Source organism: Peromyscus maniculatus, chromosome 6 (assembly GCF_049852395.1).
Source record: "Peromyscus maniculatus bairdii isolate BWxNUB_F1_BW_parent chromosome 6, HU_Pman_BW_mat_3.1, whole genome shotgun sequence".
Taxonomy (NCBI): domain Eukaryota; kingdom Metazoa; phylum Chordata; class Mammalia; order Rodentia; family Cricetidae; genus Peromyscus; species Peromyscus maniculatus.
In genome coordinates this window covers 1,351,307-1,365,348 of record NC_134857.1, presented here as the reverse complement: position 1 = coordinate 1,365,348, position 14,042 = coordinate 1,351,307, and the positions used below count along the sequence as shown (strand labels likewise).

General features: G+C 47.0%; 1 pseudogene; it reads right to left on the bottom strand.

Annotated features, from left to right (window-relative positions):
* Positions 1-8,882: 8,882 nt before the first annotated feature.
* LOC143273790 (large ribosomal subunit protein uL24 pseudogene) lies at positions 8,883-11,606 on the bottom strand (annotated as a pseudogene).
* Between the last annotated feature and the right edge of the window lie 2,436 nt (positions 11,607-14,042).

The following is a 14,042-nucleotide window of genomic DNA, read 5'->3' as shown; positions in this document are numbered from 1 at the left end:
GAACCCTGGATTTATTAACCACTTTGCCCATAGTTACCTACTGTGCCATTGGCCACTGTGCCAATGTCCTCCTTGTTGTGGGGAGAGTCCTGACGGAAACAGCTCAAGGGAGGGAGGATTTGGTCTGTTTGTGCTTACACACTGACACAGTACAGCAGAGGGTCAGGAACACCCCTGCTAGCAGGGGGCAGAGTGGGGCAGGAGTAAGAAAGGCCTGAGCAGGACACAGCCCCCAAGGATGTTTCTCCAGTGACTTCCTCCCTCCAATCAGGCTCCACTTTCCATAGTTCCATTTATTAGGCTATCTCAGTCCAATTGTCTCTGAAAATGCCTTCACAGAGACACACATAAGGGTGCACTTTGTAAATGTCCTAGGATGGCTCAAACTAGTCAACCTGGCAATCAAGACCATCCCCTTGCTCTTACAGCTGGCTTGACTTGTGAATGGGAAAACAACAGCTGCAGTTAGGGGAGGACAAGATGACTAGGGTCATGGCTCCCTCGAGGATAAATGTTAATGTTTGGTTTTCCTCTCCAAGTAAACCTCCTGGTCCAGCAGAAGCGCTGGCCATGTGTGAGGGGAGCTCACAGTGCGTGTGGGAAGGAACATGTGGGAGTTTTTGAGTCTCAGTGGCACCTGCTGCATTTGGTGGAGTTAGCTTTTCTGTTATACCCTTTACCCCTGAAACTTGTGACCAGCCGCCATCTTAAAGAAGGTACGACAGAATGGAGTGACCGTACTGTGACCTGTGTGGATGGGGAGGAGGGGAGCAGGTGTGAACTCTAGTGCTCCGTCTGTGCTTAGCTTAGCTGCTTCTGGTGTTTTCTCCAGCTTTTGTGTCCCTGGCCAAGGCTATGAGGTCTGCTCCTACCAGCCTGCACCCCAGACACCCTCAGACACCTCCTACAGGCTGTGAGAATTGTTCTTTTCTTAAATCCTGGTGCCTGAAGACGGCAGCTCCTGGTAGGGACTGGGCTGGGGAGTTACTTGAAACTTCAGCTTTGCTGTCATCTGGGATAAACTGAGATATAATCACATTCCGGAGTTTTCCTAGAGGAGCAAGGGAAGGTCTGTGTGTGAAACTGTACTTCTGTTCGGCTTGTTCCCTCTGTCTTCCTTTATCTGGTGTTAGATCCTCTATAGATGATTCCTTAATAAATAAATTGCATGCAGAAGGATTATTGTCTTGGTTAAGTATGGTGGCTCACATCCCAGCACTTGGGAGACAAAAACAGATGGATCTCTGATTTCAGGCTAGCCTGGTCTACGTAGCAAGTTCCAGGCCAGCCAGAGCTACATAGTGAGAATCTGTCCCAAGTATATATTGGCTTGGGTTGGGGATGCGGCTCAGTTGCCAAGAATGCAAAAACCCTGTGTTTCACCCCCTACCCCCGGCATCGCATAAACCAGGCACATGTCTGTAGCATGAAGCTTAAAAAGTTCTTACTAATAAAATCAAACCTGAGGCCAGTTATTGGAGTGAACACTGGAAGATCAGAGAGACAGAACAAGCCACAGCCACCTCACCTGGCCAACCTCTTGGCTGGTCTTGTTTCCTTAGACTGGAAGCTTCTGAGTCCTCATCCAAATGGGTCTCAGCTGAACTGCTGCTAGAAGCCTGAATGCTTAACCAGCCAAATACTTAACCAGGCCAAATGCTTAACCAGACAAATGCTTCTAGTTTCTGGTCCTCACACCTTCTATACCTTTCTGCTTTCTACCACCACTCCCTGGGATTAAAGGCTTGTTTTCTGGGATTAAAGGTGTGATGAGTCACCATGCCTGTCTGTATCCTTGAACACATGGATTTCTGCCTCTGGAATGCTAGGATTAAAGGTGTGTGCTACCGCTGTCTATCCTTTATGTTTAATATTGTGGCTGCTCTGTCTCTGACCCCAGATAAGTTTATTAGCATGCACAATATTTGGGGGAATACAATACTACACATGTCTATAATTCCAGTGTTTGGAAGGATCAGGAATTCGAGGTCATCATGAACTTCACAGACAGTTTGAGGACAGCCTGAGTTATATTCTTAAAAATGAAAACAAAACAAACAAACAAAACAAAACAAAAGAACAGCCCCACTCCCACCCCTAGATCGCAATCAATTTTTTGAAAGATTCCCGAGAGCAATGGACCATATTAGCATCAGCTAAGTGTCTAGATCTGTTAGACCAGCTAATGACTGACTGGTAATTGTTTATGTTTATAACAGCCAATTCCCTTTCATGTACATTCAGAGTGGATAGCAAGGCCCTTCTTGGGTTAAATGTAGCACAAATCTTAAAAGTTCTTGTTAATAAAATCAAACCTGGAGTCAGGTATTGGGGTGAACACTGGAAGATCAGAGAAGCAGAACAAGCCACAGCCACCTCACCTTGCCAATTCCTCAGCTGATTCTGTTTCCTCAGACTGGAAGCCTCTGAGACTTCATCCAAATGGATCTCAGCTGAACTGCTGCTAAAAGCCTAAAAGCTTAATCAACTCTAGTTCCTGGTTTTCAGGCCTTATATACCTTTCTGCTTTCTGCCATTACTCCCTGGGATTAAAGGCATGAGTCACCATGCCTGGCTGTTTCCAGTGTGGCTTTGTTTATCTATCTATCTATCTATCTATCTATCTATCTATCTATCTATCTATCTATCTATCTATCTATCTATCTATCTATCTATCTTTTTCCCCAGGAGCTGAGGACCGAACCCAGGGCCTTACGTTTGCTAGGCAAGCGCTATACCACTGAGCTAAATCCCCAATCCCTCCAGTGTGGCTTTGAACTCACAGAGATCCAAATGGATCTCTGCCTCCAGAAGGCTAGGATTAAAGGAGTGAGTGCCATCGTTTTCTGGCCTCTATGTCCGTCTAGTGGCTGTTCTGTTCTCTGACCCCAGATAAATTTATTAGGGTGCATGATATATTGGGGTATACAATATTACCACAGTTAAATATATATTTTCAGTGGGAAAAGGTTCTGGTTCTGTTGGGTGCTAAAATACCAAGAGGTAAACAGGTTGAGTTAGTCAGTAGTGGGGCATCAAGCTTAAGCCACGCCAGAGAAATTTGACTTGATCTCATTTAAATATATACATATATAGTGCTTTTATTACTTAAAAAGAAGAATGTCATACATATGTCAAATGTATTTTGATCATATTTGCCACCTCCTTTTTCTTCCTTATGCCTCCCAGGTCCTTCTCCCACCCCCTCCCAACTTCATGTCCTTTTCTTCTAATAACCGAGGCACGTCTCACAAAAAGAAAGGAAGCTGGACACTGAAGCCCCGCTCTAAGGGAGAGCCTTTAATCCTTGGCTGCTGGGAAGACAAGGCACGGAGAAGTGGTCTGTGTCAGGATGTCGGAGAGGTTCAGCTGAAAAGCCCAGGTGGCTCTTGAGGAGTGTGGTGGTGTGAATGAGAGATGTCCCCCAGAGGCTCGCACTCAGGTATTTGTTCCCATTGGGTGGCTGTTTAGGGGAGGTTTAGGAGGAAGTGTCACTGGGGCTTGGGTCTGAGTGCTCTTAGCCTGGAGAACTCTCAGTTCTCTTGATTCCTGCCGCTTCTGCCAAACCTGCTTGCCGGGGTGGACTCCGAAGACTCGGGAACCCGTGACCAAAGCCAGTTCTTCCTTTCTTAAGTTGCTTTTGGTCACAGTGTTTTGTCACAACAACAGAGGAGTAGCAAAGTCCCTGACAGCAGGAAGTAGAGCAAACAGTGGTATGGTGGCTCTGGGGTCATGGATAACAGAGCTGAGATCTGAACTGTCACCCTGAGACCTGCTAAATCACCTGAGACCTGCTGTGTCCCCTGAGACCTGCTAAGTCACCTGAGACCTGCTGTGTCCCCTGAGACCTGCTGAGTCACCTGAGACCTGCTGTGTCACCCTGAGGTCTGCTCCTGTCACCTGAGACCTGCCCCTGTCACCACCTGAGACCTGCCCCTGTCACCTGAGACCTGCCCCTGTCACCACCTGAGACCTGCCCCTGTCATCTGGAGAATTGTGAGCAGACCCTGCTCCTTGTCTGGCACTTACCTGTTTCATGAGTCGTCTTTGTTGCTGGAGCGTTACTGAGCACAGGCAAGCACATGTACCTTTTACTCTTATACTGAACAAATCCTCAAATTACAAAAGAAAGCAGGTGCCTTTGGGAAGTTCATTTACAGTTAGAGTAACTTTTTCTTATGGAGTTTGTGCCCTTGTGAACACGTGTAGGAAGAAAGGGGAAAAGGAAGGAGGAAGGAAGGGAGAAGGAAATGAAATTGAGTAGGAAGGAGAGGAGGGAAGGAAATAAAAGGAAGCTGGGAAGTCTGGAAGGAAGGAAAGAGGAAGAAGGGGTGGAGGAAGGGAGGAGAGTGTGCCCTTGAACTCCTGCCGCGTTTTGCTCCTACCATGCTGTCTTAGTCCCGCTCTGGAATTGAAACGTGGCAGTTTATGGCACCAGAGGCTCAGCCTGTGGTTTTTATTTCCCGCTCCAGCTGGGACCCAGACATCCCTGAAGTGGGTGTTTGGGTTCTAGGACACAGCCTCCCTGCCGAAGAGCCTTGGACTGCAGGGTCTGCTCACATGGAGCTATTTTCACAGGCTAAGTGGCAAGCTCTCCGAATAACCGTGTCTGTGAGGTGTATCTGGGACATCTCCACTCCCAGCTTCACATTATTGCAGAGGCTTGAGGATGCTTCGAAGGGCAGAGTCCTCAGCTGGTTCCTGCTGGTGTGGAACAGCTGGGCTGCTGGGCTGTGTGGTGGATGCAGTGAGGTTTCTCTGGCCTTTCCCCCCAGAGTTTTAATTTCCTTTCTAGTACCTGAGAGGCATCACAACACACTTGAATATACCATATCAACACAGTTGTAAAATGTACGTGGAGGCCTGGGCCGATAGCTCAGTTGTTGAAGGATTTTCTGTGTAAGACTGAGGACCTGAATATGATCCCCGAACCCACTTTTTAGAAAGAAGCCATACATGGTGGCCACCTTGCATGGTCATCCTTATAATCTCAGTACTGGAATTTCCCACAGAGGGATCTTCAGGGCACACTGGCCAGCTAGCCCAGCCTGATGGAGGAGCCCCAGGTCCCCACCTCAATAAATAAGGTGGATAGTGCTTAATGAAGGACACCTGAGACCAGCCCTTGATTTACACACACACACACACACACACACACACACACACACACACACACACACACACACACACACACAGATGAACATGCTCATGCACATGGAGCATGAAGTTGTGGTTGGAATTTGGTTTTATTCTTGGGGCTCACTGTAACTTTCTAGGCTCTGTATCCCTGGTGAATTCCTGAACTGAAAGGGCCCTGCTGGTGAATTCCCCTGGCAAGGCGGCCTGTCCCCCTGCTGATTACCGACTAGCTTGTCTTCCTCCCTCTCCTGACTCAGTACTGCCTGTGCAGATGGCTGAGCTCTCCAGCCCCTTCCTCCATCTTAATACAAGCCAGGGGTGCGAAGCACCCAGCTTGGCCTGTCAGAACTTGATAGCTCTGTAAACACTGAAGTTCTTGTTGCCATAACACCAGGAAAAATAACGTGGGATCTTGCGTATAAATAGAGTGGAAGCCCTGGGGAACGGGAACAGGTCTACATGACTTGAAGCCTGACACAGCCTAATCTCTTAGGAATAAATGTCAGTGGGTGTTTGCCTGACTGTGGCGCTCAGCTTCCTAGACAATAGTTATGCTTCGGGATTATCTTTTACCATAGTGTAGTTATCTCTTCTGTTTGTTTTCTTTCTTTCTTTCTTTTATTATTATTCACATAAGCCATGGGAAATGACAAGCATCTTATGTCGGGCACAGGGGCCTGGGAATGATTAACTCCTGGTCCGTGGGTGGGGACTCCGAATAGCAACCTCTTGGCTCACACCCCTTTGGCCCAGCCACAGCAGCCCAGGGCTCTGGACCAACTCTCCCCTTAGAGGTGGGGTGAGCTTTGCTGAGGTACACATGGCATTGGCATGGTGTTTACGGACTGCCGTCTGTGCCCACTCCTGGGGTTCTGCATGTGACTGACTGCATTTCTCTCCTTGCGAATGTGTTTGGCCGGCCTTGGCTTTCATATTTCCTCTTGCTATTTGAGTACATTGGAGAATCCAAGTTAGACTTGGCCATGGTCATGGCTGAATCTGTCTTATGGCCATCAGATGTAATGTGCTTCTCCCAAATACCATGAGAAACCAGGCAAACCTTGGTAAATTCCATATTGAAAAGATGGAATCAATGGGAAGTTCCATCATGGCCTAAGTTATAATTATTAGTGGACTCGAATTGTGTTGGTAAATCTCAGCAGTCTTGCGGGGGGGGGGGGGGGGGGGGGGGGGGAGAGCTTAAGTCATTAGATGAAAGATGCAAACCCCATTGGGCCTGATAGGTGCACACCTTCACTTCTAGCACCAGGAAGGCAGAGGCAGGCAGATCTCTGTGAGTTTGAGGCAAGCCTGGTCTATATAGCAAGTTCCAGGCCAGCCAGGGATACAAAGTGAGACCCTTTCTCAACCCCCTCCCTGCCAAAAGACCCCACCCAAACCAAAACAACAACAGCAAAATCCCCAAGAGATAGAAACAGATGGTGTGGGGATATGAACCCAGTTAGGAGACCAAGAATACTCTGAGAGCCCATGTGTATAAGTGGAAGACTGAACTCAAGACCAATTCCATATGTTGTTGCTTCTCAGACATCTACATAATAAGATCTGTTTTTTTTTTTTTTTTTTTTTTTTTTTTATAAAAAAGCAAGATGAGTTACGAGTGTCAGAAGAAAATGAAGGTAGGCTAAGGACACAAGCCACAGTGGACTGTAGGAAAATGGACCCTAGTTATGATTGATCGAGCCAGAATACTCAGGGCACTTAAATTTAGATTCAAGTCAATCCAGATGTTTGTTTATTAATAATGTCCCCAGTGTCAGAGAACCCCAAGTCCCAGGAGCTCCACTTGAAATATAAAGACAATGCATGGTCTTTATTCTTTCTTGGCTATTTTAGTTCCAGGGGCTTTTCTGTAGTCGTGAGTTTCCTGTAAATGTGTTCGAAAAGGCTGGCACTCCCCAGGCCTGGCAGAAGGTCTGCCCTAGCAAAGCTTTTCCCTCTTAACATTTCTTTTCTTGCTGCCATGGCAATAAAGAAAGAAACTTGGCATCAGGATATAATCGCTCCAGCGTGTTTCTCCTCTGAGGTCCTAAGCTTTGGCCATCCCACCCAAGACTTAGGATTTCAGCTGGCACAGAACGGCTGTCTGTTCACAGGTTTATTCCGGTAGTAACCGAAGACAAAACTATTTTAGTTGAGCGCCCTCGGCTGCTCTCCAAACCCTCACAATGCCTGGGTCATCCCCAAGAAGAAACTTTTGAGGAAAGGGTGAAGGCGCAGTATTTCTTATAGTTTTTGACACACTGTGTATTTATGGGATTGAAAATGTTTTGCCCTATTGATTTCTCTAAGTTGGATGCCTTGGAGGCAAAGCAGGGGTGCAAACCCCAAAGCCATGTAACTCTTAAACAGAAGCTCAGCAGGGGGAGGCCGGCTGCTGTGTGGGGAGTGCGTCTCCCATCAGCATCTGCAGCTCAGGTTCACTGATTGGCACCACGTGGGAGTGGAGCACCCCCCAGCGCCGGAGATCCTGATCTGTCAATGCCATTCCCAATCCTGCTATTTATGTGACTCCTGCATAGTTTTAAATGCTGGCAATTAGGATGAGTCAAAACATCTGGAGGGCTGGCCCAGACATGCTCTGAGATGAAGAGCCCGACCCCTAGGGTAGGCTGTTTCCCACTTGGTGTTTCTCAGCTCTCCGGGTTCTAAAAGCGTCAGCTGTCTCGTGCCCCTCCCCCACTCCCAAGTCTTAAAAGCTTGGAGCGTTGGAAGGTGGGCGAATGTTTCAGAGGTGGGGCCTCGCTGGACTGGGAGGCTTTCAGGTCATTGGGGGGAATGATTGAAGGAAGGGCACTGTGGGACCCTGGTCCCTTCTCCACCAGGTTTGTGCCATCCCTCACTCTCACCTTGGTGTTCATTGACTTGGGCCCTAAACAACAGGACCAGTCCATCACAGACAGAGCCCTCCAGGGCCACGGGCCAAAATAAACATTTTCTCTTTCTTAAGTTGATTATATCAGGTATCTGTCACAAGGATGGAAAGCTGTGTAGCACATGGCATAATTTATTTATACATTTCATTTTTATTCTGGTTGAGTACCACGTAAAGCACATACGTTTTGGAGTCAGATGTCGGTTTTAGTCGTTCCAGGTTTTAGCAAACCGTGCTTGCAGCAGCTCGGACGAAGCAAAAACCTGTTTCACACGGTGCTTTGCAGATTCAGTAGACCTCCTGTGGCGCGGAAGGCTGGTTTGCTGCTCTTTGTGTAGTTGTTACCAACTGTTAACCGTTCTGAACCTTGACCAGAGCCATAGAGTTCTGAAGACACAGGTCATCCCCACGAAGAGTCTCTCAGAGTCAGGAGAGAGTTCTCTGTTTTGGTTACCTTCCCATCGTGACAAGATGCCCGACCAAAGCCACTTGAAGGAGGAAGGGCTTATCTTGGTTTACAGTTTGAGAGGCTACAGCCATTCCATCATGGAGGGAGGAGCCTGAGCCGCTGGTCACATGACATCTTCAAACCAGAAGTAGAGGGAGGTGAACCTTTTTATTCAGTTCAGGACCCCAGTTCACAGAACTTAGGGTGGGTCTTCCGATCTCATTTAACACAACCTAGAAACTTCCTCACAGACACGCCCAGAGGTGTGTGGTCTAGGTGACTCTAGATCCTGCCGAGGTGATGATCGATATTGACCATCAGTATCCCTCATTTTTTTTTTTAAACTTAAGTGGTCTCTAATGAAAGTTGTGTATGAGATACCTCTACTCCTGCATCGTCTCATTGTTTTTCCTTGTATTTGATCATTTGATCTCCTCCCACTTGTTGAGACTTGGCTTTCCTTTCCAGTTTTTTTTTTTTTTTTTCTGTTTTTCAGTCTTTGTCCAGCCTTAGCCTGGTGATAACCACCTTGCTGGGGTGGATGCGCACAGGGGCAGTTGTGCACTACCCTTTTCTCACTGCACTCATTCAGTGTAGATGACATATTTATGCCTGTACACCTGGACCACTTTGCCAATCTGCTGGCCTTTGTGGTATCCTCAGACAATCTGAACTTCATCATCCTTTTGATGGGCATAGATTGAACGTTATATTTCTGTCTCCACTCTTTGGAAAGAGGGAGAGACACGATCTTCCTCTGCATGTGAGGAGGTGTGCTGTAATGATGTTTGCAGTTCCTGATTCAATCAGAAGTCTCAGAGGAACTGAACTTCACTTCAGTGCCTGCCGGTCGATCCAGCGACAGCAGACATATTCTTTCTACCAAGGACCATCTGCAGCCTTCAAGAAGTTCAGAATTTTGGAACCAGAAGAAACCAGGAAGAAACAGAAACTCTGAGAGTTAGAGACTGCATCCATTTTATCAGCGGCAGCAAAGCTGGAACTTTACAGATGAATGCCTTCCTCCACACAGTGCGACCCGAGGAGAACACGACCTCTTACAAAGATAAAACTCAAGGCTCCACCTGGGGTGGCATTGTGAAGTAAAAGGATCGAGGCTACACTCTTCCCATCCTTTTTTCGGGATTATTGACCTTGGAATTGAATAAATGAGCAGCATTTAAAATATTTCCTTTCACTAGGCGGTGGTGGTGCATGCCTTTAATCCCAGCACTTGGGAGGCAGAGGCAGGCAGATCTCTGAGTTTGAGGCCAGACTCGTCTACAGAGTGAGTTCCAGGACAGGCACTAAAACTACGCAGAGAAACCCTGTCTCGAAAAACCAAAACCAAAACCAAACCAAAATTTTCCTTCTTTTGAGTCCTGGCAGGTTTGCTGTTAGAGACTGCTTTCCTAGCTGCGGCTCACAGGAGGAAGAGGGAATCCTGCCAGTTGGGGTGCCCAGGGTGGGGTCTGAGAAGACACCTGCTGATTCCATCTTGCTTTCTGTTCAAAATTTGACCCGAGTAATGCATTTGTATTCAAAGGACAAACCTTTCTTCTCTCCATCCCCTTCTTAGAACAAGAACTCCGGGTTTATACTTTTTCCAGTGTGACAGGAGGGTGTCCTTCCTCCAGATCATGCACACTGTCAAATTAAACATGGATTGTTTCTGGAAAAATATTCCCAGAGGCTATCCAGCCTCTATCCTCTTCTGCAAGAGTTTCTTTAAAATTTAGGTTAGGATTATTCATTGTATTTTGTGTGCAAATGTTTTGCCTTTATGTATGTATGTGTGCCATATACATGGTTGGTGCTTGCAGGGGTCAGAGGGGGGACATTGGCTCCCCTGGAACTAGAGCTACTGATGGTTGTGAACCACCACACGGGGCTGGGAACCAAACACTGACCCACTACAGGAGCCACAAGACAAGCATTCTTAGCTGCTGAGCCAGCTCTTCAGCCCCAGCAGGTGTTTCTTAGTAACAGTTATCTACTGAACAGGCAAACTTGCAGGGTTGTTTTAGAATTTGTAACATTATTTTACAGTTTATTTGAACTGGCTTCCAGTAAGGGCTATGCATTGTAACTGTTTGATATATTCAATCTTTGGGACTAGTAATTTTTCCCTTTCCATAGTTTTGTTTATAATATCCTCATCATTTCCATTTTGTAAAGTATTTCCACAACTTGCAGTCTGCCCTATGGATCCCCATGGTGCTGTGAAACACCCTTCCCATCCCCCCTCCATTTCCTGTAAGCTGGAGTTAGACCCAGAGGTCCTGTTTTATTCGGGTCTTATTTCTTTTCTTGGCAAGGAGCAGTCATATACTTGCACACCCAACATTTGGTGGGAGCTGATACCTGCTGTTGGAGCAGACTGTCCTGCGGAGATCTCCACGGTACCATAATGTCTCTGACATGGCTCAGCCTGCTGAGCTTCTGAGCACTTGGAAGGTGGTTAGGATCACCGAGAATGGATCCTTTCTTTCTTTTTTTAATAAAAGATTAATTTTATGTGTTTGAGTGCCTTGCTTGAATGTATATCTGTATCATACACATCCTATAACTGGAGTTATAGACAGTCATGTGGGTGCTAGGAATCGAACCCAGGTCCCCCGCAAAAACAAGTGCTCTTGATTCCTGAACCATCTCTCCAGCCTCACAGACTGATTTCTTAATGTAAAACTTTCTAATTATTTTAAATTTAAGGAGCTATTGGTGGCTGCCTGTTTGAAAGTGGGTTCCAGACCATGGACCCAGGAAAGACCATGCAATAATAACTGACTTTTCTTTCCTAATCAGAAACTTTCGCTTATGAGCTGGTTTCTATCATGAGGGTCAGTTCACACAACAGAGAAAGGCAGAATGCACACAAACCTTAGTATTCACTTGGTTCCGCCAGTTCGTGAGTGGAAATCAGAGCCTCCTTTGGGTTCATATCACAAAGGGACAAGGAATTCAGCAGGCAGTGAGAGGAGGGAGGCCAGATGGTTAGTGCTGACTGCCGATCTGGTGGGATTCAGAATCTCCACAGAAGCAAATCTGGGCACGCCTGGGAGGGTTTGTCTAGACTAGGTTAACTGAGTTGAAGAGACTCATCCTACCTGTGGGCTCTACCATCCCACGGGCTGGAGTTCCCTCTGAATAAAAGGAAAAGCCAGTTACATGTCATCACCTCTCGGCTTCCAGATGCAGTGGGACAGCTGCCTTGAGCTCCTGCTGTGATGGACTGTGCCCCTAAACCATACGCCTAAACAAACCGATCCATCCACCATCCCTCTGTCCGTCCCTCCTTCCTTCCTCCCTCCATCCCTCCCTCCCTCGCTCTCTCCCTCCCTCTCCCCTCCCTCCCTTCCTTTCTTGTTTTTGTCACAGCAACAAGACAAATAACTAACGCAGTCACACAGCTCTGACGTGGGCCCTTCTCAGGGGAAATGAAGATGTCTAGGGAGAACACACGAGAGAATGCAGATTAACCTGTAGCGGTTGCGGTTTGTTTCATGTGTTTTCTGTCTAACCCTCTAAGTCTCAGCTGTCTGGATGGAATTCCCTGGTTCTTGACTCTCCTCTCCCTTTTCTTTTTGTATTTTTGGATATAGGGTCTCACAATATAGCCCAGGCTGGCCTAAAGCTTATGGTCTTCCAGCCCCAGTCTCTTGAGTGTGGGGATTGCTGGTGTGTACCACCATATCTGACATTTCGGAGAGGACTTGCTCCTGGCGGGTTGCTGTAGCTGCTCCTATTGAACTTTCCAATGTATGTTTTTGAGGATGCCTATTCCTCTTTCCTTCAGAATTTTGCATCTCCGAGTTTCAGTGTGGCATTAGCTCCATTCTTCTAAGCCTTCAGGGATGTCATCATTCTCTGATCTTACTAACAGAAGGCCAGGGCTGTGGGTTTTCAGTCATGAGAGGGTTCTGAGAGAGGTGCTTTTCTGCTGTGGAGCCTAGCTGTGCCACACAAGAAATCTTTGGCAATACTGGGCCACATCTGCTTGCAAGGGGTAGAGTCCAGCTCTCTGTGGTCATCCTAGAAAAATGGCTTCATCGGTTATTATAAGAAGTGTGTGTGTGTGTGTGTGTGTGTGTGTGTGTGTGTGTGTGTGTGTGTGAAGGAGCTGGTCTTATGCCAGGAAGGAGAATGACAATATTTTAGAACAAGAATGGATAAGCTTGTCCTGTAAAGGATTAGATAGTAAATGTTTTGGCTATGGGAGGCCATACCATCTCTACTCAACTTGGAGTCACAGTACGAAAGTACCAAAGCAGCTACAAACAACAATCCCCCCCTCAGCCGAATGGACATACCCATAGTTGTGACTCAGTGACACCTCATTTCCAAAATGAAGCAATGGGTTGAATTTAGCCCATGGCCTCTGCTTGACACACCGACAGCCCTTCTTCCTCTTGCTTCTGAATTTCCAGTGTGAAGTAGGTGTTGGGGGACTAGAAACCAACAGTTCTTGAGAAGACCTGAGGTAGACACAGTCCTAAGCTGGAAAGTTTGGATTGGCGTAAAAAGGGCTACTGTTGGTTTTCAGGGATTCATTCATGAATCTTGTTCTCTAAAGCTATGGTATGATAGGTTTCAGAGACACAAAGATGAAAGCTCCTCCAGGAGATCTCTTCCCATAGGAGAGTAACAGCTGGCCACAGCACACTAGCACCTGGTGGAAGCAGCTGGCTGTTTAGGTGTAGATGAGGTAGGCTCAGGATTAATAAGAAGTCTCCATGTCATTATTTGGGAGCTGGAGGCTCATGAAAAAGCTTAATACACTTTTCCTCTTTTCCTTTCTTGCTGATGACAGCTCTGTGTCTTGAATTTCATTTTCAAAACCTTTGTGTAGTTGCTATGGGGATTTTGTGTGTCTTTGTTAGGAAATGTCCCTTAAAAATTGTTGGGACGCAGCCAGGTGTATCATGGGTAATGGCACTTGCTGCCAAACCTGAAGAGCTGAGTTGGTTCCCTGGGACTCACATGGTGAAGAGAGAGATTTAATTCTTGGAAGTTGTCCTCTGCCCTCCCACTTAGGTGCCATGGCATATGCATCCCCAAAAAAATGTGTAAGAAAAAGTGATTGATGTCACTTGCTTCATTAAGGCCCACTCATCCATCGGCAGCTCTGACAGTATGCCCAGGGGTGACAAGAAGAATTTAGAGGACTTGAGCTGGGGCCCCGCACAGATGGACAGGAAGCAAAGCAAATGTTCCCAACACTCTCAGTCTCAGGTCTCAGAAACTCCCCCATTCTTAGGTGTGTGTTAGGACCTAGACTTAGACATCACAAATCAAGCACCTATCCATCCACCTGGTCCCTGGGAGTGGCCTGTAAGACAGGCAGGCCCCTGCAGGCAGGGAGAGTAAGCTCAGTACAGAAAACACCAAGTTCAGCTTGAGTGTATGGAAGATACTTAGATCTTCCCAAGGGGCTACACTCTTAGCACCCAAACAGCGGGTATAGACTGAAGTGTTTCAGTTTGCATTTTCCAACACTCAGAGATCTGGCCATGAGACGACAGACCAGACTAAACAGAGCGCACTCACATCATGAAGGCA